The 27,838-nt window shown below is 47.2% G+C and overlaps 1 pseudogene; it reads left to right on the top strand.

Moving 5' to 3' along the window:
* The first annotated feature begins 15,112 nt into the window (after window positions 1-15,112).
* LOC142414123 (protocadherin beta-3-like) lies at window positions 15,113-27,799 on the top strand (annotated as a pseudogene).
* Window positions 27,800-27,838: the final 39 nt, after the last annotated feature.

The raw sequence follows: 27,838 nt of genomic DNA, 5'->3' as shown, positions 1-27,838 counted from the left end.
CTTTGCATTGTAATGACCATTTAACAAGTGATACGTAGAATAAACTATAAGGCAGAGATAAAACTTCATAATTTTTACTCATACCTTTCCTTATCTTTGTACAGCTGGATAAATTTAAAGCTGAGGTTAAAGCTGGAATTTTGATATCAGGAATGCTACTTTGTTTCAGTAACTACAGCACTTCCTCTTAAATTTTAGTCACTTCCCTGTAAACTTAATTTTTCTAATACAATCTACAGTTGGAGAAAAGGTATTAGAAGGGAAATTATCAAGTAGGTCAGGAAGATTGATAGTTCTCTTTTATGGTCTCTATTCCTCAGTTTTACTCCAGAATATTCACAAAAAATCTGTTATAATCAATTTTAGAATGTGCTTTTATATGGAGATTATGTTTGGACTTGCAAGGATCTACACGTAAATAAACCCCAACAGTTCCTCAGCATTCAGTTTACATCTTCCCCTAAGTAATTTTGTGCAGATGCTTAGTTTTGTATCCCTATGCCTCTGCTATTTCTTGCTTTATTGTTCACACACTTTTGATTTTTGTAGACTTACATCTCACCTCCTCATCTATTTCTCCCTAGACTATACATTTTTAACTCTCTTTCCTCACATTTAATTTCCTTCAAGCCTTTTATCAGTTGATAATATTTATTTGGATTGGCTAAGTTTATGAACATATTGCATTTGATCTATCCTGTGTGATGTGGCCATCCGTTTATTATAAAACTGATATTATAGAAACAGAGAGAATATAAATGAGTCAGAATTACACATGAACCTAGGAAATGTAGTTAATTAAAAATATTACAAAAGCTTCATATTTGCTGTTTAGAAAATAGGAAACTTACTGGAAGGTCATTGTACTAAACAGAGTACAGAGATGCAGGGGTGTATTTGAACTTCTTGTCTTTTTAATTTATAGTGGATGGTAAAAAGAAATATAGGAACAAAGCAGCAAATAATGATGTAGGAAATTGCCAAAATACACAGTTGACTTGCAGGGTACATTGCCTTTTACCTTAGATTACGCCAGCTAAAGCCAAGGTAACAGCCCAGATGATACATTCCTTTTCAGGATATTTCAGAATTCACAATCAAAATTTACAGAGCTGGCACAATAAATAAGGGTGTTGTCTAAACTAGGAATAACAATTATATGAATTTTATATTAAAATGAAAAATGGTTTATGAATTTGCATTTCCTTTGGACTGGACAAACCAGTGATAATTAGCAGAAGTAGCTATGTTATGGTAGAAGAATTTACCCAGAAAGCCTATTCTGGGGCTAACGCCATATAGACCTAGGTAAAAACTCTGTGGAGATCCCTCTGATAGAGTCATCAAAACTAACAAGTATTCATGGATTGTTGTTGCTCAATTTCTCCTCAAGTGAAAAATGGAGCTCCGCCTCTCCTGCTCAGGTGTCCAAACAGTTCAATATTATCTTGTGTTCAGCGGTATCAGTGACAGATGATACATGTAAAAAAACCCTAAGGACATTCTTTCTTTGTCAGTGGTCAGAAGATCATTTGACAAGTGAAAGATTCTAGTATGAGTTTACCTATAAGCAAATCTGGCCCAGAGTTTGAAGGAGAGATGGTGAAAGTGCCTGCTTTACTGATCTGTGGTGAACAAAGAGGAACCAATGCCATGGCGAAATCTCTGCAAAGTATAAGGCTGATTTAAGCTTCCAGTTACCACTAGTAGGGGATACTAAAAGTAAAAGTAGGACAGTGCTGCACTCTGCCAGTCCCGAACTGACACTCAGGTCCCTTAAAAACTTCTACCAGTTGGCAGAAAACAGAAGATCTTTGAAACATTTCTGATTTGTCCTAGAAAGTGAACTTGGTCTCAGTGCTGAGGAAGGAGATGAGTTATATCCCTGTGCTTTATCACTACATTGCAACTACTGCAGAGGATATACACAACCTGGTCCTCAGGCTCGTCCCTCAAAATTTTCTTGGTGGCATGTTTTTGTCATTGCTTTTAGGTTTCTTCGTTCCTCAGAACTTTCCATCTGAATTTCCCAAAATGCACTGGACTGTCTCTGGGAGTTTATTCCATATGTTGCAGAAAATCACTGTCTCATACAAGTTGCTTCTTACACCTTATCTACAATTGTTTTTCATCACATTCTTCTGTTAGGATGGAATGGGCTATTACTTCACTTACAAATGTAGTTGTCTTCTCTAAGGAGTAGCTCAGTGAGTGAATCTTGAACTCTAAGGAGCAGAGGGAAAACCAGAACTACAACTGGTATTTTTTAAACTTGGTATCAAGTTCTTTGCCACTGGAATAGATTTGTTATTGCAAAAGATGTGCGAAGGGTTCAGTTTTATGCAGAGGCATAAGGCATCACAAGAAAACACCCAGTGCTTTCAGATACCAGCTGCAGATTTGTCTTGTGGTTGGAAGGGATTGGCAAGCTTATGTTGCTTAAGTTCAAATGCACTTCATTATTCTGAATGTGATGGTGTGATCCTAATAAATCATGGTGAGCTGGTGTCCTATTTAGGAAGGAACATTAGAAAAGGAGAACAAAGAGAAAAAATGGACATAAGCAAAGAAAATAAAGAAAATATGGAGAACCCTGGAAGAGTGAAGGGCTAAAAAATAATGCGCAAGTACACAGAAGTCAGTATGAAAAAATTTATAGGGTATTTATTTCATATATGAAGTTCCCCCTTAATGTAAGCTGAGCTCCCGGCTAAACTCTCTTCCTTTAATGCAGTATGCAGTTTGCTAGTCTGCTGGTTAAAATGCAACAGAAGGCATCAAAAGGCACACAATCAAATTACAAGGAAAAGTTTTGTGTGGCAGAACAAGTTATAGGATGCCACAAACAAATCAGAGCATTTGAAGCATCTTCACTTTGATTAACACAAACTATGGGGAGATTCCCCTCTGCTTCTGTCATAGCTTATCCTAACAGAGATGTAACTGTATCATTAAACAGCAGGAGCTGTTTTTTCCATTTGCTTATGGGACTCTTCCTACATTTTTGGGCAGGGGTTTTTGTGCTCTGCTGGTGTGCAGAGGTTTTCTGCTTTTACGCTGCTCTCCTTCATCTGCTCCTTCAGATCTTTCTGTATGTAAAATAAAGATGTATGTTGTTCAGGTTAATCATTCCTACAGAACCACATTGAAATAAATGCCAGAGCTAACAGCTGGAGTACCTGGTCTTTTGATAAATAAGAGACTGAGTAAGGGAACGAAAGAGAAGGCCAAAAGCTGGTATGTCATAGTTCTTCTGGCAACTTAAGTGAACAAAGCGCCCAGCTGATAAGTAACCAGGAGGTATCAAACATCAAAATAGTTTTTGATTAGTAACTTATTAAAGCCAAGTTTTGGCTTGATATAAAGCCAAGTTTTGGCTTGAAGAGTTGTGTCTGGAGAAGATTTTTTTTTTTTAATAGAGATTACTTATCCTTTTCCACCAGTTTCATTTGCATCCTAGTACTTTGCTATGAAATATCTTCCAGAACTTTCCTCAAACTTGGCTATCGTTAAGACAAAAGACAGAACAGGTGAGAGTCAAATATCAGGACATGGGAAATAACAGTGTCAGAAACAAACAATGCTATGATCTTTTGGGGAAATAAGTTAATGCAGTCATTAGCAAAAGACACAATGAATAATATCTGGTGACTGAAGATGTCCTATTTGCTTCTAAATGGACTTTTGTGCTTTAACTTATACAACAGGACTAAAACAGGAATACAGATGGTGATGTTATAAGTAAAATAATCCTTTCTGGCTAGTTTGAAGGAGTTAGAGTTGTAAACACCATCCTTGAAGCCAGGTAATGAAATATTTCACCTTGCATGGATAACATATTAAATCCTCCCTCCTGTTTTCTGTGGGGCAGGCATTGTAGTGTCAAAGGACATGTCAAAGGCTTTCCTATTCCACTTAAACTCATATTTCACTTCAAAAAGCAATGATGGAAATGCAGGATTTAAGAATCCCATTTTTACTGTCTGACTGAACACAGATCAAACATGTCTCTAATAAAAGCAAGAAGTATGTTTTCTATTGCCAGGAAACACCATTTGTGATTAAAGTCAGACTGTTTGCACTGTCTGGTGGTTAGGTGCAATAGGAAAGATAATATATAACACATCACATTGATATTTATCTTCTGAAAGATCATAATTTCAGAATATACAATGGTAGACAGGGCAGTGGCTGGGTACAGCCATTACTAAGGCCAGCATCTGGCCTTGCACATGCATCTTCATTAACACTTCAGTTGATATTTGTGGTGCTGAACAAACAGAGCAGAACTGGCTCTACAGATCTCAAAGGAGAAAAAAATAGCAGAATTAAATATAGCTAGGGGATCAGCAGGATATCTACTCCTCAGAAGACAATTGGAATTGAAAAGCGGTATTTCCAAAGTGACAAAAAAACCCCAAACCCACACCGACTTATTCTACTTAATACACATGTATGCACTCCCTGAGGGATAGCTCAGAGGTGAGTCTGTCATTTGAAAGAATCCTGTGGGAAACGGACTCACAGGAAGCAACATCTGATGCTCACATCCGTCTTGACCAAAAGGAGAGAGACTTGTGTTTGTTTCCAAAGGTATGAAGTTTGAACTTTGTTTTATCTGTGTTATTTCAGTAACTTCTGTGAAAATCTCTGGTTCTCTTTATCTCTGCTAGGGGCACAAAGCAGAGTAAAAGCTGAATTTCGTTCATTATATTGTTTAAAAATGTAATTCCTGGGGAATCTGAGTGTTAATTAAAAGATTAGATTATTTTGAAAGCTAGTAGTTACGTGGTATTTGGGAATCAAATGTGGAGAGGCTAAATACAGAAGACATGATAGATGACCTGCAGGATGTTAGATACCAATGGATATATTTCACAGATGCAAGATGAATTTTCTGATCATCTAATCTGCTCTACGCATGGCATACACCGCATATTCATATCCACTGCTCCCTGCAACAAGACTACTGACTTGTGATAGAATTACAAACTATCTTTAGAAAGAGCCTACCTATTGACCTGAAGGTATCAAATGAGAGGTAACACACCATATGCCCTGGGCATGTCCTCTTGGTGTTATAAATTGTGCTTTATTCCCTGCTTTCATTTCTTTAAACTTCTGGATCATAACAGGGGCATGTCAGATGTCCTTGCTAGGTTAAAGAGCCATCTAATACATATCTGTTCATCAGAATCTGATCAAACCACCTATAACTTCACTATGGTAAGTTGGAGACTGGAGTTCTTTCAGTCTCTGTGTCCTGTTCTCTAGACCAGTTATCACTCTCACTGTTCCTCTGTGAACTACCAACAGTTTTGAGGTGCACACATGGAGGTTTTGTTACAATGGTTTCTATCAAAGAAATGTTGTATTTCTCTTCAGTGTTCTTCTGTAATAATCTATGTTAGCCTTCCCAGTGGTGTTCAAGACATTGCCTATAGAAATTTTCAGTCTGTCCAGAGCCAATGGTTTCTGGAGCACTGTCCAGAGACAGGTCTCTGCATATGATTCTTTGTTCCTGCAGGAATGGCATTGTATTTCATTGTATTAAAAAGTGCCTCGGTGTGCCATACCAAGCATTCCACAGCTCTGTGAACTGCTCATTGGCTTTCTTGTTTATCACCATCCTGATATTTATATAATCTGAAAACTTTCCAAGAACAAATGTATGTTTACACTACCATTATATCACTACATCATTGCAAAAGAAGGTAACATAAAAGCACAGGAGAAAGTCTTTATAGGATATTACTAGTTTAATTGCAATTATTTGATGCATCCACATTAATTGCAGTGAAACTATCAGCTTGACAAATTTCATTCGATTCAGTATGTGCCATTCTGATTTTCCATGATGCTCTTGTTTTTACTTTTTTACCTGAATGTTAGAGGCATAAAGCTGGAAGTCTTACAAAAGTCTGATTATATTATATCAGCAGTACAGTCTCCGTTATCATTCATATTTGTAATCTTGTCAGAGAAAGATATAAAATCTCTTTGACATAATCTGCTTTCCATTAAGCTTCACTCTCCTCATCAGTTTTGTGATGAGAGTTTAAGCTGTTGCCACACAGTAAGAGGAGTGTCTAGAAGACAGTAGTAAATAAGTTATGATACAGTAGGAATTGGGGGGTTCACTTGTTTGCTTCTTCTGCTTCCTGATGGCTGAAAGCACTTCTTTCTTCTTGCTTGTGACTTTTGCTACATGTTTACCTTTGTGTCCAAGTCCAAAAACTGTGTCTTAGAAACAACAGGTCAGACTCCTTTACCTGCTGGTTGGCAGCCAGTACCATATGCAACAGTAACTGGAATATCGACAGAGGGCTGTAACACAGGCTCTATTGGAGACCCATGTCCTTCTGGCACTGAAGACAGGCATCCTATAGGCTGTGTATATATACACCAGGTACATTGTGCTGTATTTCACCTTGAATAGCCCTAGGCACCTCTATTTAAGCACTGAATGTCACTCAGTGTGCTCACTCTGTCCTGTAACTGTGCCCCAGCAGTACCTTCAAGATCCAGATCACTGTCTTGTCATGTCTAAGCTGGCATGTTGGAGATGCCATTTCAGAGGTGACTGGACCTCACAGATTCCACCAAGCGGTCCCCTCCTGCCCTTCCGATGACCTGGCAGCATCCACATGGAATGGACACTGATATGGGACCCTCTAGGAAGAATGGCAAGGGCCACACCAGCTGAGCCTCCTGACGTGCTTTCTATGCAGGATCTCCTTTAGAAATCTGATTCTGATGATGCAATCCCATAATACTTGTAACAGAGGACCTCCCAGCACTGGAAGAAAGGCAGAAGCAGACCAATGGTAAATTTGTTGCTAGATCTCCGAGCGGGGATTATGGGGATACATGACAAGAGCCAGGAAGTCTCTAAGGCACTGGCAGGACAAGAGCAGTAGAGGCAAGGTCAGGGTGGTCCTCAGCATTGACACAGCCAGCATTTAATATTTAAAAATTATACATAAGTATTTCATGGAGCAGCAAGTGAAGGAACCCACAATATGGGGTGCTTTTGCTGTGAAATACACAATTTTTGCCAGCATGGCTATCTTACCACTTTCATGCATATATTTCCAAAGAATGATGATGGCCTGACTACCAAAATTCCAAGTGTAAACTGACATATACTGCTACAACATTTTTTTAAATAGTGGATCACATGGTTATGGTTGTTGAATGTCTGCAAAATTTGCCTTTGGCAATGGTCAGCTACTTAGTTACAAAGGTAAGAGCCAAATTGTAGTCTATTATCTGTTTTGGTTAAATGTTTGGTTAAATGTCTTGCCCCTCAACAGCTATTGTAACTGCTGTGAAGAACAGAAGACTCATGATCGGATCATCTATCCTTGCAGAGGAATACCTTTAGAGGCCTTGTTCAGAGTATCACTCACTTGAACAAAATCTGTGAATTTCCATCTTTTTTTTCTGGCAAAGGGATATTTATAGGTAAGGTGTAATGAGTGACATGGAAAGGTACAGTGGTTTCCCTTAATTTTCTTTCAGAGGTTTTGCTGTATTCTGTCTTAATTTCTCCATTCATTCAGATAACAAAAGTAACAAGAAAGAAATAAAGAAACAAACAAACAAAAAATAGATAAACGAAGTCCTAAGAAGCTAAAGGGTCCTAAGAATTTAGGAAATTACTACCTCATTAAAAAATGCCATTTCTAGTTTCCCTGTAAAAGTACATAAGAAAAGACTTATGAATACATTTGCTGCTCTGATTATAGCATATGTAGATCAATACATTTAGGGAAGTTTACAATGTTAATTCAGGAAGCTTCAGAATAGTCTTAGGATTTTTTTTCCATGGGCCAAGAAACCAGTACCTGCAGTCCTCTGAAATGTCCTCGGTGTCTTTCACTGTTTCATTAACTGACAGAAGAATCATTTTCCAAGCTTGATCTTATTCTTAACTGTGTATAATCTCACACATTTTTATTTCAGAGGCAAGTGCAAATGTCTGTCCAATAGGAAGGGTTTCTTTTTTTTTTTTCTTTTTTCCCCACAATTTGATGTGAAACTTCAAATGATGCATGAAGAACTTTTGTTGGAACAGTACTTTGGCTTTTTAAAGGAATTCATTTGACCATTCATATCAAGTCTTTTTAATTTGAATATTTGAGTGGATTGGTAATTATACCAGCTTGGGGTTTTTTTGTTTGCGGCTTTTATAGGGGAAAAAGGTTTTCTGACTTCACCATTTGCTGTCAGCTCACAACAGTTTATTCCCAGGTGAGCTTTACGGTTTTGATTGATTCAGCTATGATGACACAGTTCTGACAATGTCTTATATTTCCTTCTTATTTCTCTTGAGGACCCATTGCTTGTTATCTGCCTGGCATTTATAAGTGTCTTGTCTTTGCTGGACACCATTTCATTATACCTCTTAATCACTATCTCAGTCTAAAGCAGAGCTCTTGTTAAAGCTTTAGAAGCTTTAGAAATATCCTACAACATATGCAGAAGGACGCATTATATGATGCATCTTCCATTCAGGGATTTTTTAAGTAGACTGTACTTACTGTTATTGACCTTTGTGATGTGGTAGTGATAGCTCATGTATCTCTGACTAAAATTTATGTCCAGTATCATGCTAACTGCTCCCATATGCTATACGCAGTATGTGCATTGTGGTAATGTTACAGCTAGATTTCAAATTATTGACAAACTTGACAACAGATGGATGGTTTCTATGTAACAGCAGAAAGCAGTAGCATGTTTGAGAATCTGATGTCTTTTCCCTAAAATAATTATCTGTTCTTAAAGACAGTATGAGTCAGAAGTTGCCTAACAGAGGCTGCCAGTATTAATGGATGTGTATGATTATTTTGTGTTCCTCAGAATTTTTTACTCTTCCCCTCAACTATGAACAAGCCTATTTTTTTGTTGTTTTGAAAGATAATAAATTAGTTTCCCAGTCTTATCACATAGCTGCTGCTCAAATCCACCCTTTCTCATTGGTACTAGGCCTCACGGGTTTTCTCCTTTGCAACACATCGGATATTTCCTTGTGGAAGCTGTATTTTCAGCCAGCTGTGTCTCACCGTTCTGAAGTTGGAGAGCATTGAAGCCATAAATGAGGTAAGAAGGAGAGTGAGTAAGATAAAAATCTCAGATTCTCGGAGATAACATCAATCAGCTTGTCTGAATGCTATGTAAATTAAAAGGCTTTTATCACATTTGCTTTTTTTTTTTTTCCTGTAGTTCACCTTTAGGCAACACTGCCTTGAAGAAAATTTTTGCTGTATCCTAGTGATGCTGGAACTCAATTATTAGTGCAGTTCAACATCTATCTTGATTTTTCTGATGTTTTGCTCATGAGGCATGTGAAGGTTATGTACAAAGCAAGATTCACTGCACAGGTTTATTCTGTTCAGCTTAAAGTTTTTGGCAAATAGTTTTTCTGGTGTCTTTTTGTTATGTGCATTTAGTGGGACGTGTTAATAAACAAAGAGACTGGATAGCTAGGAGCCTCTTGGTTTAGCATTTTTATGTAAAACTCATACTCCATCTACTGAACAACAATGTAATGAACATTTATCTGTTCCTGTCACTGTATCCAATACCCTGGTTTTACCCTCAGAATGGCAGATGATTGTGTATTGGGCACAGAGCTGTTTTTTCCATGTGTTCAGAAGGGTAGACATTTAAACTTGGGTTTGGGATTAAAAAGTTCAACTTAAGGGATGTGCTTCTTATTCACACAGGCAGCCCGTATTGATTCTTAACCTCTCTCAGAGTCACCCATGACTTTGTACCAGGTTTTGGGGTTGGTTTTTTTGAGCATTTGTTTCTTTAGCTACTTTGATTAATATATCAAGAAACAGAATGAAGTACATGAAAGAAATAAAATGAGAAAGCAAAGAGATGCCTGATTTAGTTGTTAACTACCACCTGCTAATGACTATAATGTATATTTTGAGAGGAAGGCTAAGAATCACTCCAGTTCCATGCCAAAGTTCCTATCATCCAATATCCAGAGGTGAGCCTGGACACTTTTAGGCAGATTTTAACTTTGAAACCTTAAACATAGGATGGTATTAGAGAAAAAGGGATCATACAGTATTCTTCTCCATTTTAGAGTTTTAGAAGAAAGCACTGTACTTTGCATAGCAGCATTGCATTTTGCATAGGCTCTGCACGAAGTTTGCCCTTTAAATGCCAAGTGAACCAAATCCCTTCTGGAAGACAGACATGGGATCACAAACTTCTGGACACCACCTGGGCACTTAAAGGAAAAAACAAGTTTCTTGGCAATGTCAGGACACATCTGCACATGCAGAAGCAGAATTCTGTGGGCTTACAGAACTCTACAGTTAAAGAGCTAATGCTCTTCAGCAGTGTATCTCCAAGTTCAGGAGACATGGAGCAGGGCTTTCAGGATTACATTTTGAGACATCTGTCCTTAATTTCCAGTTAAGACATATTTTAAGTAGTCTCTCATCATCTGGGCCTTCAGGGCTAGTCCTAACTACACACATAATAGTTGGTGAAGTTGAGTAAGACACACGTTTTTCTATACATGTAATTTTCTTCAACAGTGGAACTATTATGTACCTGCCTAATTTGAAGTATACAGACTCATTTTCCTCTAACACAATACAGAACACCCTGCCCATTTACAAGGTTAAAACTGTACAGCTCAAGTAAAATGAAACAATAAACTGATCTTCAACAGCAATTAAATAGTACTGTGTATTGCAGGCTTTCTCTATTTATTTGTTTTGCACAAAACATTTTTAAAAGAAAAAAAAAAGAGACAAAACCTATTTTGCTTGTACCTTAAGGATCTAAATGGGAGACTTACAGTAGTGCATGATATGCTTGCTTCTTGAAAATCAGATTTGCTTATGTGCCTTGGCTGAAGCTTCCTGATCTCAAATGCCTCCACATCACTAATCTTATTCAAAAATTTTGGCTTGAACTTTTTAAGGTGTATTTTCTTTAAGCTATTTTAAATTAATAAATCAGTCACAGACAAACCTGTGAATTTCACTTTAAATTGAATTGTGTGATTAGGAATAATATATATATGAATTCCTGACAATTGTCTCTCTCTCTAAATAGGTGTCTGTATCTCCTTTCTTTGTCTTCTGTAAAAGATTAAAACAGACAACAAGCATGTAGTAATGAACGTGAACACAATTATTTAAGCATATTTAAAATGGTATAAATATTTTCTGCATTAGACACACTCTAGCCTGACAGAAAATAAAGCTAAGAGATTATTCAGCCCTGGTGTCTCCTACAACAATCCCTGATTCCCAGGGTTTAAGCTAGCTGCTGTCGTCACTTGCCCTGTAGTCCCGATGCTGGGGGGGAACAAGCACACTGCTCAATACTACTGCAATTTCATTTTTTATCTGTGGCAAGGGCAGAAGGCCAGCATTAGGGACCCCAAGGGATAAAGTTATCTCCATGGCTTCTCCATGACCTATTTCCCCTCCCAAACTCATCTCAGTCCAGAGTGCTGGGTGCCCCCTCACAATCTCATCACATCACTAATGACCTCGTAATTCCCCTTTCTCTCCAGCCTCCTGCTTTGAGTCTAAAACTGTCTCGATCTGAGCTTGTTTCCTTGGATCTGAGTGTGTGCTCCTTTCCCCGGTGCACCGAGCAGCACAACAGGAGCCAGCTCCTGTGGACAAGGACGCAGATAGGTAGCTAGATAGATAGATGGATGGATGGGTAGGTAGGTGGATAGATAGATAGATAGATAGATAGATAGATAGATAGATAGATAGATAGATAGATAAGAGACCTGCCTCTCTCCGGGGGACTCTGTCCCTTGCCCTAGCCGAGCCCGGGTTGCTGCCGAGCCCGGTTGTTTCCAAGCCGGTTTCTGCCGCTCCTTTCCGTGACTTGCAAAGTCGCCAGTTAGTATTTTCCCTGGTGGCGGCTGCCCTCCGCCGGCAAGGAGCAGGGATTGCAGCAGCAGATCCCCCGTCTGCTGGGCCAGGGACAGGGCAGCCGGATCCGACTCTGCTGCCCCTGCTCCTCCCTGGGCAGGGGCTGACCTGCTGGTGGACAAAAAAACCTGAATTTAAGTGATTCCAAGGTGTGCCCTAGTCTCATCACCTTTTTGGGTGGGCTTGAGCAGATAATATGTTTATATGTGACAGTGCTCATGGACTACAGGTTGTTTTCTATTAGCCCTCCCCATCATTGATGGAATCCAGTATCTTTAATATAAAAATAGATTACCTTCTTTTTTGTTTTAGAACCCAGCAGTAGAAGGATCTTGACAGCAGAGGTGTGCTGCACCTGTCCAGGTATAAACTCTTTGGAAAGTAAATTAGCTGTGATGCACCTTCAGCAGTATCTGCTAAATGCATTGCTTTCATAACTGTATACTTCATAATTATTCACTAGGAATTGTCTGTGCATCTATCTTTAAGATGCTATTCAGTTTTTCATTGCCAGTGTGTCCACTCTATTAGTAAATGTGATATTGGTGTGAGTATATGTCTGTTGCCTAAACAGTGAATAAACCCTTTCTGGATTTATCCTCATAGGATAGATGTTTTCTGCTCTGGAAGTCTCCTTTCTTTCAGAGTATCTACATGTCGTTGATCAGCAGTGCAGAGCATGTCAAAACATTGGCTGACAGAAAGATGACTTTTCACAGCTCAGCTTTGACAAAATACTGTGGGTATAAAACAAAATAGTCAAGATACAAGGGTACGTTAGGATACTGAGAGCCTAAATCTCACTACTTTGTGTAAAAGATGTCCCAGGAAGTTCACTGGTCACCCTGTATTTCTGGGAATGGTTTCGTTGCGTCAGAGACACAAGGGTCATCCTGTGATCCTAGAGTGTGCCTGGTTTGCAGCTGAGGGAAGAGAAGCAGGTGTTAAACAGAGGGCATAAAAAGCCTTTGTTGTCCCAGGCATCCTCCCAAAACAGGAATTCTCTGCTGCTTCTGTAAACCATAGGCCATATTTCTCTTATGCTGGGGTTATACAGACCTTATCATTTAGCTGGATTTGGTTTATGAATGGTGCTGGCCACTTAGTTAACCACTTGACTGGTCACTGTATCTTCAGAAGCACTAAACATGAAGCGGGGGGTGGTCCCCTCATGTTGACCCATCTCTCTGTTCACCTGTGACATGAGTAAACATGACAACTCCCTTGATCTCTCTGTCTCCTTTGAAAGCCTCAGTTCAGAAGCTCTGTTTTCTTTCCAGGCAGTGACCATGATGTCCATGAAGTTGTGCTTGAATCACTTCTCCATTTATCTCCTTTTCAGGTGTTACACTGGGCCAGGTGTTTCCACCTTCTCAATATGTTCATGCCGTCCAAGGGTTACAGGATTGGGAACTTGGCTTGAAGATGGGCCAAGCCTGGCATCAGGAGACAGAAAGTTGGGCACTGATGCTTGCTTTCTCTGGGCACTTCATCCTGTTAAACTGAGATACCAGGGTTCCCTTTGGTTTGCTGATACCTTCTGATAATTTTGTTGCTTCCCAAGTGGAAAGAGAGACACTCTGAGGGAGAAAGATGGAAAATAAGATATCTAAGTCCTAAGCCAGACACTGAGAATGGGGGAAAGACAAACACAAACCTAAAGGACGGTATCTCAGCCTTTCTTCCTCCTACCTTCCTCTCCTGCCTAACTGTTTTGTTTCTTCCTTCTTTATGTACATTTTCAATCCTTTCTGATCCATGCACCTGCTTTGACTTTAATCTGCATCTACTGCCCTTCCTGCTTTTCTCCAGAATCCCCCATACCCTTTTCACTCTGGCTGATTGGACCCCACTTTCCCTTTACTAATGTCCATTCTGATTCTTTCCTTACAGGTGCTACACCAACAAGCTCCTCCTAAGTTGCCTTCAGGATGGATCCTACATGTATTTCTCTGTCCTTACCCTCCTTGATCAGCCTTGTCAACCAAACAGATTCATGCTTGTCCTCTCTTGGCCCCTCTTGCATAGCAACTTTCCCTCCTCTAACCATTGCTATTCGCCCTCCTGCTCTCCCTTTCTCTCCTTCACTTCTAAATCTGCTTTTCAGCGGAATTTTCCTGTTTCTCTCCTCAGATGACCAGCTAGAGTTTCAAAATTAGCCTGTCCAAGGCCAACATAGGCCCCATATCCTTTCCTTCCTGGCCTGTCCATTAAAGAGAAAATGTGCTATTTCTATACCCAGAACAGCATACAGTCTGTCTATTTCTCACTTTCTTATTATATCATTTGACTGTTTTCCTGCAATCCCTTCTAGCTACTATTTTCAAGTAGCCAATTGTAGAAACATTTCTTCACAAGCTGGGCTTTTCTTGCCCTTGTTCATGAAATGCCTGTGTGGCACTTCTGTCCCTGAAGCCTCTTTTTCAAGGCTATCCAAATGTCACTGAGAAAATAATCTTATTCTCTGTTGCTTCATGAAAAGCACACGGAATGCCAAGATTATTCACACAGTGGACTTGAATTGCCTGACAACCTTGTGCTGCTTGATTGTTCATCGTGTGACTTTCCATTTGTATCTGTCTCCTTCTGGTCAACTGAAACGGCCACTGCAGGAAACCGTGGAAGGAGTCATATGGAAATTGGACACAAGAACATGAAAAAAAGTCTCAGTAGATGACATTTTCCCCCACAAAATAGATCAACTTAGAGCTAGAAATTAAAATATTGTGGGCCATTTCAGACCTCAGGATGCAAGAAAACACATGGTTCTAGGGATTTATGAAGAAAATTGCTGCATATTTGACCTAAGAGTGAGGTTAAGGATGGAAAAATCGGATCCCACTAAGCACAAAGTTTACAAAGAAGAGAATAATTACTTGGCTTCAAAAGGTATTCATAGTAGCAAAGTGTTGAAGCTCTGAAGGGTTTCTTTTCAAACAAGAAGTACTGAGATGTCATGACTAGAGAGAAGAGAGCAAGAATTCCTTGCCTTCAAAAGATGTAGGATGGCAAAGGTCTGGGTAGACATCTGGCAGGTGCCTTCAGTCCAGCATTATCTGTGGAGACTGGAGAGTGCAGAATGTCTTTAAGAAGGTATATGAACTCAGACAATTTCCCCTTATTCTTTGAAGTTGGAAGGTATGCAGGGGAGATTTTAGAGCAGATAACCTCACAAACCGATGTTAGTAGAAAGGAAATACTGCTACCTAGCAGGAAATGTGGCCCACATTGTGTCTGAGAGGAACAAGCAGCATTTCTGCCTCAAACAAAACACCAGAGTCCTGACAGTAAAGGAGTCTCTGGACCAAGAGGAGATCTGAGATCTGTCTGCAGAGCGATACCTGCACTCTCTTCTTTAAGATATTCTTTGAAAATCCATTGCAGCTGATCCGAGGGGAGGTGGAGGTTCGTGCTACTATTAATACTGAATTGGTTCTTAACTTCAGATTACTCTAGGAGAGGACATACAACAGTCAGAGGTCTCCTTGTGAAATAGAAAATATCCAAAACTCTGATCCTTCCACAACCAGCCTGTGCTTGAAAACGCCTCGATTGTCTCTCTGACTTCTGGAAGATGTAGTGCACAACACATGAGCAATGGTTGCTACATTTGCCCATAGCACTCATCTTTGTTAAGCACATTTGACAGAAGGTTTGTATAGGACACCTTCTAGACGTTTCATACTTGCCTGGATTATTAGTGCCAAGATTATTAGTCTCAATGAGTACTAAGAAAGTACGTTTATTTGCCAAAGACTTCAGGTGGGAAATGTGTTTCATAATTTGCCCTAGCAATAGCCAGAACCTAACGGAGGAGATGCGTAATGAGACTTGGGGGTAGACGCCCATGTGCAGTTCCTGCGTTGGACGCCCAGTGCCGCTGTTGGCCAGCGCTGTGCGTGTATTGCTGCTGCTGGGCGGGGAGCTCCCAACCAAGGGGAGACCAGTGAGCACCAGTCAGATGCTGCATAGCTGACATTAGCTGAAAGCCCAACCGAAATGTCCTAGTTCAAAGCCTTTCCAAGGGATGTACCGGGAATTGCTGCACCGAGAACTGTCTGGAAACGTCAAGAGCACAAGGCAGAATTGGGGATGTGAAGAAGGGAGACGATCTCCCAGGCTGTCCCCAGCCCGCTGATGCCACACTCCATCCCTAGGAGATCTGGGAGGATTTCGCCGCAGGTCTGGGGTGAGTCAGGCAGAGCCCGTTGGTTGGTAAGCACCGACTTAATACCGCGAGAAAGAAATGTTTACATCTAACAGAGTGATGGGGAAAGCATTCACTGGACTAAGTGCAGACAGAGAGAGGAGGCCGGTTTATATCTCGGAAGACGAACCACAAACAGGAAATATACCAGTGGTATTTACAGCATAACGGAGAGCCAGAAGGTGGGGAATGATTCTTCCGGCTTTCCTCACGTTTGCATCCAGCGGAGAGCTCAGGACAGCAGTTCCGCGGGAGAGCTGGGAATTCAAGCGCTGTCTGAATGCTAGAGGCGAGAGAAGAAATCCGTCCTGGGAGCTGGCTGGGAACGAGAGGACGGGAACGTTGGTCCCTCTTTGCACTCGGGCATGAAAAACCACAGTGACTCGGGGAAGCATCTGTGCTTTGATCTGCAGGCAACTGCTCCTCCTAAGCCATGCTATCCGCAGGGTGTGCTGGAGGTGGATGGGCAGTGGCTCCAGGGATGGGGAAGAAGCCTTTATCCAGGGGGGGCAACAAAACCCGGCATGGGGCCTCTGAGATTTCACTCGGCGGATCTGAATTCCCAGCTGGAAGAGGAAGACTGGTCTTGGAGACAGCTGCGTGCATCTCCAGTACATTGCGTGTGCGTTTCCCGGAGCTCGCCGCTGGGTCCGCAGGAGCAGTTGCTGTATAAGTCGATCCTCAGGGCCGGCGATGAGTGCCTGACCCTGGGGTTTTTATCCCATCTCCGGCACGGATCCTGCCTCGCACTATCAGCCCGTGATCAGGACCCCTCTCTCTCCCCTCCCACCTCCGTTTCCCCACGGTTATTCCTCCCAGGTCCACTCTTGACCTCTTCCTTTTACCGAGTTTGATCCTGCCTTTAATCATTCCATAAGAAGCTTTGCATATTCCTAGACCACCCTCCCCCCCCAACATCTCGTAATCAGTTTGCTCTTTCCTATGAGAACCTTTCTGATAATCCATGATAATTTTTTTTCCCTTATCGTTTACAAAGTTTCTGGTTGAACCTCTTGGAGTTTACACTTGGATGGTTCATTTAATGACACATCGATCAGTGTCGTTAGATCCCTGGTATTTGCTATTTTCTCCGTTACCTCCTGCTCGTTAGCGTTTGTGTATCTGGGGGTTTAATTGATGAGCTCTCCTGTTTGTTTCCTTGCCTTTTTTATTAAATAGCTGTTGGCTGACACAGGTACAGTAGTTCAGGTTTGACCTCTGAGTACAGAGACCTCTAAAGTATTTCTAAGCCTGTGTGGTAACATTAGAGGAGAAAGGAGTGTATCCCTCCAAAACATTAAAACAGGTTGCAGCATTTCGATGTTTGTGTACGGCTGGGGACATTTTTCACGAATGTGTTATACAGTGACACACTTTATCATGGGTGCACGGGTCAGCAGGCGGCAGGGGAGGATAGTCCTGTCAATTAAGGAGAAAAAAAGTTGTGTGTCCTTTGGGTGAGGCGTGGTACACAATGTGAAGAAAACAGCATTAGGATGATGTGTCCTAGAATAGCATTATCATTATCATTCTAGTGTGATGGTGAGCTAGAGTGATGATGAAACATTTGCTTTCGAGACCTTTCCCTGGCACCAGCTCTCATATTCAATAGCGGTGCTTTGAAGAGTTACTACTTGTTAACTGTCCTGTGCTGATTAACAAGTGGAGAAGAAAAGGAAAATCCCGCAATGCATCCTATGGGAGTGGCAGATCTTGCAATGCCTGCACAACACAGAGGAAAAGCAAGAGCTGTGTAGGAAGAGTTCACGGTTGCGAGCTGGGAGGTGATACCCAGAGCAGCGCTCTGTATGCGGGGAGGGAGCCTGCTTCCAAGCGAGAAGAGCATTTACACTGTGCTTTTTGGCTTCAGTTTGGCACGGAGAGTGCAGATTCAAGCAGCAAACTCCGAATCAGCATCTCTGTCCTGAATGAGAAGGCAGAGGAACTATTCCCCCTTGCGACGCTGGGTGGGGGTGTTGGCCACGGACCGGCAGGTTCCTCTGCCCGCACCGGGTTCGCAGGCACAAGGAGAAAAAAAACCCGTGTGAGCTGCTCGGAAAGGGCGGCGGGACACGGAGTCGGGGTGCTTGTGGGGTTTCAGAGCCCCTTACCCCGGGATTCCTGAAAAACACCGCTCTGCCTCGGACGCTGCTTAAAAATGCTGGGAACCACGGAGGACGGTGGATGGCTTTTCTGGAGAGTAATGGCGGTGTGGGAGACGGAGCGGAGGCAGCCAGAGTCAAGTGATCTTGTTCATTCTGTGCATTTGCGTGTGCCAGAGCGGGGCTGAAACCCTTCACTATTCTCTGGCGGAGGAAATGGAGAGGGAGTCCTTTGTCGCCAGTATTGCAAAAGACCTGGGGGTTTCTCCAAGCCAGCTCACAGCTCGCAAGGCCCGTGTTGTGTGCGAAGGGAATGAGCAGCTTTTCCGCCTCAATCAAAACACCAGAGTCCTGACAGCAAAGGAATTGCTGGACCGAGAGGAGATCTGTCCGCAGAGTGATACCTGCATGCTCTTCTTTAACATATTCTTTGAAAATCCGTTGCAGCTGATCCAAGGGGAGGTGGAGGTTCGTGACGTGAACGACAACTCCCCCGTGTTCCCGGAGAAGGACATGGTTTTAGAGATTCTGGAAACAGCATCTCCCGGGTCCCATTTCTCTCTGGAAAGCGCCCAGGACAAGGACGTAGGCAGCAACGGCTTGCTGAACTACAGCCTCAGGTCCAATTCACATTTCTCCCTCGCTCTCGGAACAGTGAAAGGTGGAGCAAAATACGCGGAGCTCGTCCTAGAGTGGCAGCTGGACTGCGAAGAGCAGCGAGAGCTGAATTTACTTCTCACCGCCACCGACGGGGGCTCACCATCCAGGTCGGGCACGGCTCAGGTCCGGATCGTGGTGCTGGATGCCAATGACAACATTCCAGTCTTCGGTCAGGAGGTCTACAAGGTGTGCCTGGCCGAGAACAGCCCCCTGGAGCACCTGGTGGCCAGAGTCACGGCTGCGGATCCCAACGAAGTGTCCAACAGGAAAGTGCGGTACACCTTCACCCAGACATCGAAGCGATCACAGCAGCTCTTCAAGCTGAACTCTGCCACTGGGGAGATACGGGTCGCGGGCAACCTGGACTTCAAGGAAGTGGAAAATCACGAGATGGTGGTGAGAGCCACTGACGGCGGGGGGCTGTCTGCGCATTGCAAAGTGCAGGTGGAGATTCTGGACGTGAATGACAATGCCCCGAAGATAGCGCTCACCTCCTTCATCGCCTGCATTCCCAAGGACGCCCCGCCCCGGACCGTGGTGGCCCTGTTCAGTGTGCGGGACCGGGACTCTGGGGACAATGGCAGGACGGAGTGCGCCATCGATGGGGATTTGCCCTTCAGTCTCACTCCCACTTTTGATAATTACTACGAACTGAGAACAAACGCGGCGCTGGACAGGGAGAGGACGGCGGAGTATAACATCACCATCACAGCCACGGACTGGGGCACGATGCGGCTGAGCTCTCGGGAAAGCATTTTTGTGCAGATATCAGACGTGAACGACAATCCCCCAGAGTTCACCCAGGAGATTTACACCATGTCAGTCACAGAGAACAACAGCCCCATGCTGTGGCTCGGCAGCGTGAACGCCACGGACGCCGACGTGGGAAAAAACGCCCACGTAAACTACGCGCTGGTGCAGCAGGAGGGCAAGAAGCAGCCCGACGTGTTGGTCAACACTGAAAATGGGGACATTTACATCCTCCGCCCGCTGGACTACGAGGAGGTGCGCGCCTTCGAGGTGGCAGTGCGCGCTACTGACGGCAGCTCGCCGCCTCTCAGTGCCCAGGCAGTGCTGCGCATGGTGGTGTGGGACGAGAACGACAACGTGCCCCTTGTGCTGCACCCGCCCCCAGACAGCAGCGCGGCAGCGGGCGAGCTGGTGCCGTGCTGGGCGTGGGCGGGCTACCTGGTGGCCAAGGTGGTGGCAGTGGATGCAGACACGGGGCAGAACGCGTGGCTGTCGTACGAGCTGGCCAAGTCGACGGAGCCGGGGCTGTTCCGCGTGGGGCTGCACAGCGGCGAGGTGCGCAGGGCGTGGGCCGTGGTGGAGCACGATGCACCCCGGCAGAGGCTCATCGTGCTGGTGCGAGACGGCAGGCAGCCGCCGCGCTCTGCCACCGCCACCCTCAGCATCGTCCTGGTGGACGGCTTCTCTGACGCCCATTTGCAGGTGAGCAAGGAGTCACCTACCATTGAGCCCGACAGGCCGCTGACCCTGTACCTCATCGTCTGCCTGGCCTGCATGTCAGCGCTGTTCCTGGCCACCGTGGTGGCTGCCGTGGTGGTGAAGATGCAGCGGACCAGGTGGAGCGAGGCGGAGACCTTGCCCACGTTCCTGAAGGCTGCCATGGAGAGCAACGCGGGCTCCCTGCCCCGCAGCTACGTGCATGACGTCTGCTTCGCCTCCGGGACCGTCAACAGCGAATTTTGCTTCCTCAGGCCTGTCTTCCCCTGCTTCCCCGCCGGGCTGCCTCCTGGCCCAGGCGAACAGTGGAGCTCGGTGTGCTTGCAAGAGGCGGCCAGTCTTGGGGAAGGAGGCAACTGGGCTGCACAGGTGAGAGACCTGGCCGGGCTGAGGCAATAGGGGGAGCGGGGAGGGAGCAGTGTGGAGGTGTGCTCACCCCTGGCAGTAAGGACTATCGATGTTGCAGAGCTGGTGGTGGAGGAGCCACTGGGGTGGGAGGAGAGGGTAGAGAGGGTCTCAGAGCTGCTGGCGGCGCCTCCCATGAGGATCCAGCATGGTTCAGATGCTCCACAAGTGCTGACTAACCACGCCTCTCTGCATCCAGCGCTATGCCCTGAGTATTCGCGTTAGATCAAGTCTTTGGTGTCACCACAAAGGGGGGCAGCTGTACCATGAGAAGATGAGAAGTATGGGTACAGATGTGTGGGTCCTGTCCACGCAGTGGGTCCTGTCCATGCACTGGGTGGAGCCCGTAAGGACCCAGAGCAGGAATGACACCACTGCTAGGGACACGTCCTGCTGGAGGCAGCAGCACTGGGAATGTAGTGGTCCTGTCCAGCATTAACCAGGACTGCGGGGACAATGGTGCAAAGGGGTGTCACATCACTGACCGTGTCCCCTGCACTGCTGTTAGGAGCTGGTGCTCGGTGCTGCCAAGTGCCGTTCACCAGGGTGGTGGCAGTGCTGAACTCAAGCTGTCTTACAAGCTGCTGGAGGCCACGGAGGTGGGGACCTCTGCCATTAAATTCCCTTGTATTTTTGTGGCTTGGATGAACAGTATTGGCCAGAAAAATGTTGATACCGGGGCTTTACAACGCACCCTCCAGTTCCTTCCTGACACAGCCGAGTGATCGCAGACAGTACCAGCACCTCTCTTCCCAGTGCTTCTGTGAACTTAAAATGAGCCATGTTTGAGACGCCCTTGAACCCTTTGGCTGTTCAAAGAGCCGGGGGAAACAAGAAGTGGTCGTTGAAACAGCTCCTTCTCTCCTCATGGGGTTAGTAGTTTCCGGGGATCCATCTAGTACTTCACAAGAGTCTGGACAATGAACATACATGAGGCTGAAGATGCACAAACACCATGTTATGGTCATGCCACAACATTTTCGTATTTCATAATGACTGATGACTTGGACTTTACTGCAGGTTCTCAGAACTGCAGTTGCAGTAGCCTCAGGGGAGACAAGGACCCATCTTGATAAGTCAACATTAAACCACATTTACCGTTTGTGAGAAAGTGGTTTTATTTTGGGCTCTTACCATCTTAAATTACTCCCTCAGACTCATAAAAGGTTTGCAGTAGTGCCTTTGTGATGTCCAGAGTGGGGGATGCTTTCTGGCTTTAGATTTTCCCCGTTCAGGTCAGAGACCCACCACCAAGTCCAATCTCCTCTTTGGCTCTGGGTAGAGAAGAGTGGTGTCACCCATGCAGTGGTGTAAGACATGCCCTCTAAGTGTCTCGCTGATGCCTTCTTACCTTCGACACCCAAATGACAACCTCCACTCTTTGTTCTTTACAGGGCAGAGCTCCCCTCTCCAAAGACATGGGGCCCAGACCTGTGGAAGCAGCTTGCACTGCAAACAGGGGGATGGAGCTAAATGTCAATTCTGATCAAAACCCTTGGCTCACCCATCAGTAAGTGAGGAGAAAGACAAGCATGTCTCCCCCACTGGCTAATGTCTTCACAGGGAAAAGAGAACGAAGACACCAAACACCCACCAAAAAAGTACCAGAGAGGTACAAGGCTTATGAGAGAGCAAAAACACTCTCCTCTTGAGCAGTACTCTATTAATGTAGGTATTTTGTAATTGTGAAATGGATGGAGGAGGAAGACTGTGTTGCATGTTGATTACACTGAGACTTGATGTGTGATTGTGAGAGTGCTACTGCTTCTAAATGTTAAAGGGAAATCCTGAAAACTGGAAGCAGATCTTCAAGATAACTTTTTCATACATCACCTTTTCTGTGGTTTTTTCATATGGAGAGGGCTCTGTAATAATGTCTTAATTTTCTGCTGTCTGTTCAATACCAGGCCAAACAGATACTAAGCAAAATTAAGTGGTACTTGCAAAGAAATTCCTTAATAACAAGCAGAAGCTGATTACATTAGAAATGGCTGACATTGGTACACTTTGCATATTTGACCAGGAGTTTACAGATTCTTCATACTGTAAAGAGTGGGCTTTGAGCAATGTATTCTTTTTTTTTTCATAACGTAAAGTTGAAATGAACATTTCAGGATTTTTGAGTATAAGGTAGTAGAGAATTAAAAGTACTGTCTGTGGTTTTACAGCAAAGTAGGCTAAAACGTTTACAATAAACTTAAGGCATCGTAGAATATAGGAAGCATCAAGAAGATTTCTGTTCCCTTTTCCTTTCATTAATCAGTATTGATTTGTAAAGTAATGTGGTATTTGCTGTCGCTCACAAATTTTTAAGCGTCAAATGCCTAATGACAGAAAACAATAAAACCTACTTGGAACTCCCTCAGTTGAGTGTGCTGTCTCGAAGATCACTTGTCACAGTCATCGCCGACAATTGTCACTGTCATAGCCACCCCAAGAGCAGCATTTTGGGAATAAAGCCATGCCTTTGAAGTGGATTTTATACAGTGAAAATCAGAGCGACCTGGAAGTAGGCCGTCCTCAGAAGCCAGAGCAAGGTGGAGGGGGCTTCTCTGAGCCAAGCTGAGGTCTGAGAGATGCTGCTCCCAGCCCCTTCGCAAGGGCTCCCAGCCTGAGAGGCTGAGAGGTCGTGAATCAGGGGAACAATCTCGGTTCATTCCAGAAACCCACCCGAGAATTACTATGGGGAACTGCATGGCGATCGCTGCCATGGTTCGTGGACCAGTTCACTCTGGATGCTGGACATCTGTAACAATACACAGCTTTTTTATCTAAGCAGCCTAAAAGGAATTTCTTCACTGTGCATAAACAGTTCAAACCGTTGTAGGGAGGGACATTAGAAAAAACATCTTTAAATAAATCTCGTTTTCAAATAAAAGGCATTGGTCATCCAGGTGGTGGCCATACTTTGAACAGGGTTGTATGGGCAGTTAAATCTGTATGCCCTGACCTCGGAACAGAGAAAGACAGCGGTTCTGCAGTCTTTGCGCTGGGAAATCTCTGCGTCGTTCTGCAGGTCGGCCGCCTGCTGACCGTAGAGGCGCAGAGGCTCCGCGCAGCTCCCAAATCCACTGCCCCCGGGGCTCGGCCGGGCGGGGCCGTTCGCGGGGCTGCACCATCCCGGGCTGCTCTGCTTGGGGGTCGGCAGGCTGGATCGGCAGCTCCATCCAGCTCACAGGGATCGCTTCGCTGGGAGGGAATGGAGCTGAGGAAGAGCGAGGAACCTCTCCCAGGGCGAGCAGTGGCTCTGGTCCTGCTCCTCTGCATGTCGGGGATGAGAGCAGATACCGCCCGGTACTCTGTGCCCAAAGAGGCGGAAAGAGGCTCCTTTATGGCGAATATCGCTAAGAATTTGTGACTGGCTAGTGAGGAATTATCGGCTCTACAGGCTCGGCTCGTTCCTGAAGAAGAAAAGCAGTATTTACGGCTGAACCAACACACCGGGGGCTTTCTGGTGCGAGAGCAGATGGACGGGGAGGAGCTGTGTGGGAAGAGCGAGCCCTGTCTGGTGCGTTTCGTGGTGCTGCTGGAGAGCCCACTGCAGTCCTTCCGAGCTGAAGTAAGCCTCACCAATATAAATGATCACGCTCCCGTGTTCTTAAATAAAGAGACAGTTTTAAAGATCCCAGAAACTGCAATGCCGGAGGCTCGTTTTCTGTTGGAAAGCATGCAGGATTCAGATGTGGGGAACAACAGTCTTCAGCATTACAGTATCAGCTCGAACGACTATTTCCATATCTACACCCGGAGGCGGAGTGATGGCAGGAGGTACGCCGAGCTGGTGTTGGACCAAGCCCTGGACCGGCAGCAGCAAGCAGAAGTGGCTTTCACTGTCATGGCTGTGGATGGTGGGTTTCCACCACACTCTGGTACAGCCTTAATCCGCGTGGTAGTCCTGGATAGAAATGACAATATTCCGGTATTTACCCGTAGTCTGTATAAAGTCCGGGTATTAGAAAATAGCTCCCAGGATACCTTAGTGGTGGTGGTGTCTGCTAGCGATTTAGACTCAGGACCGAATGGGGAAATAGCCATAGTTCAAAACTCAGAGGAAAACCTCCAGACGTTTAAAATAAATCCAGAGGCAGGGTACATTCAACTCAAAAAGCAGGTGGATTATGAAGAAACAAAGACCTACGAGGTAGACATACAGGCCACGGACGGAGGGGGCCTGTCCGTGCACTGCAAGGTAAGGGGGAGGTGGAGGACATGAACAACAACGCCCCGAGGTGATAATCACCTCCCTTACCAGCACCCTCCCGGAAGCCGCTCCGCCGAACACCGTGATGGCCCTCTTCAACGTGCGGGACCGGGACTCGGGAGACAACGGCAGGACGAGCTGCGAGGTGCTGGGCGAGCAGTCCTTCAGCATCACGCCATTGGCGGCCGCGGTGCTGCGGTGTGAGCTCATAGTGGAAGGGGAAATGCAGGTTTACGGAATCGAAGGGGAAATCACGGACATCAACGGCAACGCGCCCAGCTTGCGAGGGGCAGAAATAGACCTGAGACTGAGAGAGACGACAGCCCCAGGGTGGCGGTTTCCCCTGGCCAGGGCTCACGACCCGGACGTGGGACGGAATTCGCTGCAGAGCTACGAGCTGAGCGGCGACGAGCACTTCTCGCTGGCCGTGCAGGCGGGCCCCGGCGGCGATCAGCGTCCCGAGCTGGTGCTGGCGAAGGCGCTGGACCGGGAGGAGGCGGCGTTTCACGAGCTGGTGCTGAGGGCGAGCGACGGCGGAGAGCCGGCGCGGACGGGCACGGTGCGGGCCCGCGTGGCGGTGCTGGACGCGAGCGACAACGCGCCCGTGTTCAGCCAGGCGGAGTACACCGTCACGGCCACCGACGCCGACGAGGGGCTGAACGGGCACGTGAAATACAGTTTCCATAAAATTTCAGAGCGGTCGTCGGAAATTTTCCAGCTGGACGCCGAGACGGGAGCGATCAGTCTGGTGCGGAGCCTGGACTTCGAGGAAGGCGAATCCTACGAAGTGGAGATGGGGGCTCAAGACGGCGGCGGACTTTCCGACACAGCGAAAGTCGCGATTGCCGTGACAGACGTGAACGACAACGCGCCCGAACTGACAGTGTCGTCGGCGCTGAGCGCGATCTCTGAGGACGCCCCGTCGGGGACGGTGGTGGCCCTGCTGCACGTGCAGGACCGGGACTCGGGGGCGAACGGCGAGGTGCGGTGCAGCATGGCCGAGCGCCTCCCGTTCCGCCTGGAGAAGCCCTTCGAGGACTACTACCGCGTGGTGACGGCGAGGGAGCTGGACCGGGAGGAGGTGGCGGAGAACAACGTGACGGTGCGGGCGGCGGACGGCGGGTCGCCGGCGCTGTGGAGCAGCGCGGTGCTGGCGCTGCGGGTGCTGGACGTGAACGACAACGCGCCGGTGTTCGCGGAGGCGCGCTACAGCGCGCGGCTGCCCGAGAACAACGCGGCGGGCGCGCTGGTGCTGACGGTGCGGGCGGCGGACGCGGACTGGGGGCAGAACGCGCGCGTGCGGTACCGGCTGTCGGAGGGGGGGGTGCGGGGCGCGCCGCTGTCGTCCTACGTGTCGGTGCAGGCGGAGACGGGCGCGCTGTACGCGCTGCGCTCCTTCGACTACGAGGAGGTGCGCGAGGTGTGGCTGTGGGTGCGGGCGGAGGACGGCGGCGCGCCGGCGCTGAGCAGCAACGTGTCGGTGCGGCTCGTGATCGTGGACGAGAATGACAACGCGCCGCAGGTGCTGTACCCGCCGGCGGCGGCGGCGCCGGGCGCGGGCTGGGCGGGCGTGGAGCTGGCGCCGCGCTCGGCGGAGCCCGGGGCGCTGGTGGCCAAGGAGGTGGCGGTGGACGCGGACGCGGGGCAGATCGCGTGGCCGTCGTAGGAGCTGGCCAAGGCGACGGAGCCGGGGCTGTTCCGCGTGGGGCTGCACAGCGGCGAGGTGCGCACGGCGCGGGCCGTGGCGCAGGGCGACGCGCCCCGGCAGAGGCTCGTCGTGCTGGTGCGAGACGGCGGGCAGCCGCCGCGCTCCGCCACCGCCACCCTCGGCATCGCCCTGGTGGACGGCTTCTCCGACGCCTTCCTCCAGCTCAACCACGCTCCTGCGGCGAGGCAGCAGCAGCAACCGCAGGCGGGCGAGGAGGACCCGCTCACCACCCACCTCATCGCCTCCCTGGGCTGGGTCTCGTCGCTCTTCCTCCTGTCCGTCCTCGCCTTTTCGGCAGCCAAGCTCTGCAAGGCTCGCCTCCGCGCACGCCTGTCGCCTCCCTCTGCCCGCTGCTACGCTGACGGCGACTTCGCCGCCGACGGCGTGGACGTGGCCGGCACGGGCACTCTGTCGCCGGCTTACCGCTACGAAGTGTGCCTGACCACCGGCTCGGGGAGGAGCGAATTCCAGTTCCTGAGGCCCGTCCTGCCCAGCCCGCAAAGCAGCGCTGAGGACCAAGGAACCGCTGTGCAGCTCGCAGCCCGCTGGCGAGGGGGAAGCCAACCCGCGGAGCACAGCCCCTCCTCCCGTTCAGCCACCGGACTGGCCGGCCGGCAGGCGCGTCCACGCCTGAGCCTTGCTGGGACCCGCCTCCGCTCCCCGTCCTCAGCCTGAGATCCACGAGTAGATGTAGTGCCGTGCTGCGCTCTTACCTGCGTGCTGCCCCTGCGGAGGCTCTCGCCCGGCTTCTCCGGCCGGGGAAGGCGGCTCAGTCCCTCCGGGCTGAGCCTCCGCCCCACGGTGCCGTGGGAAAGGCCTTGTGCTTGTCTTGCCTCCGTGTTTCTCGAAGGGCACGGACTGGCCTCCCGGGAGCCAAGCGCGCACGCCTGCCCGCGGGCTCTGGGCGGCGGGGAGCGGAGGAAGACGCGGGGCAGCTGCCGGCGCTGCCCGTGCGCTCGGACTCAAGCGGCGGCCCCGCAGGGCTCTCGGCGCCCCTTCCCTGCGCTTCCCTCCCCGGCGCGGTGCGCGCGCGTCCTGCCGCGGGGCCCCCCCGCGGGCGAGCGGCCGGCAGCCGCGCGTGTGCGCACGGGTCCGTGCGCCGCTGCGAGCCGGCAGCGCGGGCAGCGAGCGGCGGCGGGCGCAGTCCCGCGGCAG

This window comes from Mycteria americana, chromosome 8, assembly GCF_035582795.1.
Source record: "Mycteria americana isolate JAX WOST 10 ecotype Jacksonville Zoo and Gardens chromosome 8, USCA_MyAme_1.0, whole genome shotgun sequence".
NCBI lineage: Eukaryota > Metazoa > Chordata > Aves > Ciconiiformes > Ciconiidae > Mycteria > Mycteria americana.
The sequence above is the reverse complement of the archived record's forward strand: the minus strand, read 5'-3'. Positions and strand labels throughout refer to the sequence as shown.